The sequence below is a fragment of the Panthera leo genome, chromosome B3, assembly GCF_018350215.1.
Source record: "Panthera leo isolate Ple1 chromosome B3, P.leo_Ple1_pat1.1, whole genome shotgun sequence".
Lineage (NCBI taxonomy): Eukaryota > Metazoa > Chordata > Mammalia > Carnivora > Felidae > Panthera > Panthera leo.
The window spans coordinates 104,735,950-104,739,757 of NC_056684.1; positions in this window are offsets into that span (position 1 = coordinate 104,735,950).

The following is a 3,808-nucleotide window of genomic DNA, read 5'->3' on the forward strand; positions in this document are numbered from 1 at the left end:
GGTCATATAGGTTAAAAGGGAGATGTATCTATTGGATCCAGCAACCTAAGAAATTACTGATGTGCCAAGCAAGAGAAATTTTGGTCATGTGGCAAAATCTAGACTGTAATGGATTAAGGAACAATGGAAAGTAAGGAGGATGAAAAAAAATAGACAAGTCTTTCAATAAGGTTAGTTGGAAAGGAAAGGAAAGGAAAGGAAAAGAAAGGAAAGGAAAGGAAAGAGGGTGGTTGCCAGAGGAAAAGATAGTTTAAGGGAAGATGCTCCTTTTTGGAAAGATGCTGATGGAAAAGAAAAGGAGACAGGTAGTTGAGGAAGAAAAGTCAGGGAGGAAGGGTAGGGAATGAAGAACAGAGCCCAACTGGAGGGATTAGCTTTGAATAAAAGAAGGGAATCCTTTTCCCCTATGATAAGAAGAAAGCCATGCAGATGTATTTCTAAGAGACATTCAACACCACCAGCAATTTTTGGTACAAAACTTCTTGGTACTGGAGTTCCGAATCAGAGAGTAGGCATTTGTAATGTTGTAACATGTGACAAGCAAACTTTGTCCAGGAGCCATCCCATTTTACAGCTCTGATAACTACTGCATCTCACATGTTCAGCAATGTCAAATGTACAGTGAAAACCAAGTCCTCGGTACTGCTTTGTGGAGGTATAATTCACATACCATAAAATTGACCAGTTTTAAGTATACACTTACATGATTTTTAGTAAATTTATTAAATTTCTCGAATTATGCAATTATCACCATAGTCCAGTTTTAGAATATTTTCATCACCCCAATAAAATTCCTACTGCCCATTTACAATTAATCCCTGTTCCCACCTCAGCCCTAGGAAAAAACTAATATATTTTTTTTATCTCTATAGATTGGTCACTTCTGGACATTTCATATAAAATAAATCATACAATATGTGGGGGTTTTTTGGCTGGCTTCTTTCACTTAGCATAATGATTTTTAGGTTCATCTCTGCTACAGTATGTATGAGTGGTTTATTCCTTTTTATTTCTGAATATATGCCATTGTATCCCTATACCACACTTTGTTTACTCACCAGTTGATGGATATTTGTCACTGCTTTTGCTTGTGCAGATTGGTTTTGATTTTGGTTTGGTTTAGTTTTACTTTTTTAAATGTAAGTATAGTTGACCTGCTGCTTTGCTTTTGCTTTGATCTTTGCCCCTGAATGACAGGCATACATTGACAATCTCTCTGTGCTATCTATGTGCCTACTGACAACTTTAGACAGTAAGTCATGTTATTTTTCTCTAGAGGGTGTGAAGCTAGGCTTTGCCAGTTTTTTTTTCTTTTTTTGTGAAGGATAAAGTGTCTTCTTGGTGATTGGTAAAGGATAAAGACATTATAATTAGACCCAGTCACTAGCCCAATGCATCATAACTATTCCAAACCACAAACAACTTTGACAGGATGCGTGCCTGCCACACTCCACAAAAATGTACTCACACATTCCCAGATTTTTGCCACTACAAAACAACAGTACCGCAAAACAATAACAATGACAATGATGACCACCACAGTAAATGTCCCAGGAAATAATGAGAAGGATGATGCTATTTGGGAGGACATCCAATGAGGAATATTACATCGAAGTATCAAATGACAAAATGAGAATAAAAATTTTATCCTGGGGGCACCTGGGAGGCTCAGTGGGTTAAGCATCTGACCTTTGATTTCAGGTCACAGTTTGCGAGTTTGAGCCCCACATGGGGCTCTGCACTGACAGTGTGGAGCCTGCTTGGGATTCTCTCTCTCCCTCTCTCTCTGCCCCTCCCCTACTCATGCTCTCATGCTCTCTCTCTCCCTCTGTCTCTCTCTCAATAAGTAAATAAATAAACTTTTTTAAAAAAGATTTAAAAACGAATTTAGAAAAACAATGTTATCCTGATGTCAATATTGTCCATATGCACCGATCCCCATGATTATAAGCAACCCTATCAGAATATACTTTGAGAACTATATGTAGAGCCTAAATGCTGTACTTGAAGGTAAGAATTATCACAGAATGAACACATGTCCCAAGAATGGATTCAATCTTGTATTTTTTATTTCTTCTTTTAAAAACTTTTACTTTTTTAATATGCAAAAGTAGACAAAGCAATGTTCAAAAGAAACCCAACTAGCCATTACGCAGGCCCCCAAACCACCGACCCAAGGCCTATCTGCCCCATCCATAAATTAAGTCTGCCCCTCCTCATATTATTTGGTAGCAAATCTCAAGCATCATATAATTTTTCATCATGCAACTCTATCAGATAAGTCTTTAATAACGTAACTACAATACCACGGTCACATCTAAAACACTTTAACAACGATTGCTTAATATAAAAGTTCCAGTCATTGTTCCTGTGACTTGTTTATAACTTCAAGCAATAAGCCCAGATGGCAAAACAACCTCTGTCAGATAAGGACTTGGAGAAGAGGGGCTCCATGCGTGTCCTGATAGGACACACATGGCAGTGTTTCTTTTCATTGCCAAGTGATCCCGTCAGGCTGGGGTTTAAGGAACTGAAGGAAATTCAAAAATAAGCTCAGAAAACGTATGCCATATGGACGTTAAAGGATTACTCTCCCCCTTTGGTTATGAAATGACTAACTATTTTCAGCTAAAATGTGTGGGATCTGTTTCAAAAAATGGAATAGCTTTCCCTCACCGAGCATATTGATTAGAGACATAATCTAGACTGTCTGGGAATAGTTTCTCTGTAGCTGAACAAATCACACCCTTCAATGCACTGTTTAATTTTAGATGCATCTTGTCGCATTTATTTAAATGTTTTGGCTCTGGATTTTTTTTCCCTTTCCGTGTGCCTGATGTCCGCATTTATAATTTAGCTGTCATCTTTCTCAAAAGGCAGTGTGGGGCGATAGAAAAAGCAATCCCAGGTTTCATCACATACAAGTGGTATGAACGTATACAAGTTACTTACCCTCTCTGAGCAAGAATTATTTTTCATTTGGTGACTAATGAGGATTTGTGAGGATCGAATGAGATAATGGATATAGCACTGTGCCTGCATGTACTAGATAATCAAAAAATCAAAGCTATTGTTAATAAAAGAGGAATTTTCTATAATAAAAACATGTAATTTATCAAAAGTTCCCCCCAAATAGTTTTTTTCATTAGCATTTATTATTTCTTACCGATTTCTCAACAAAACCATAAGCTATTGTGCACGGATCAGTTACCTAAGGAATAATGTTCCTTCCATCACTGCCCTGAATGTAAACAAATACTTAGAGTAACATAACTGTAACAAATAGACACTCTTTTTTTAAAATTTTTATTTATATTATTTTTGAGAGAGAGAGACCCAGAGCACTAGCAGGGGAGGGGCAGACAGAGAGGGAGACACAAAATCAGAAGCAGGCTCCTGCTGTCTGTGCTGACAGCTCAGAGCCTGACACGGGGCTCAAACTCACGAACCATGAGATCATGAGCTGAGCTGAAGTCAGACGCTTAACCAACTGAGCCACCCAGGCACCCCACAAATAGATACTCTTAATTAAGTCATTCTACTGTGAACCTATTTTTTAAAAATCAGGTCTATATCCAACCATTCTATGTACTCTATCTTTTCAGAATAAAATATCAAACTTTCTGTTTGAAACTAATAGAAAACAATAATGAGAAAACAACAACAACAAAAACTTCATTCTCTCATTTTAGCAATAATACAAACAAATCCAAGTCGGTAGGCTCTATTCCAAACCTGATTCTGGCCTGAGGTAAGAATATGGGGAAACCAGAAAACTTCCATTTCTATTCTTTCATTTGTAGGCACG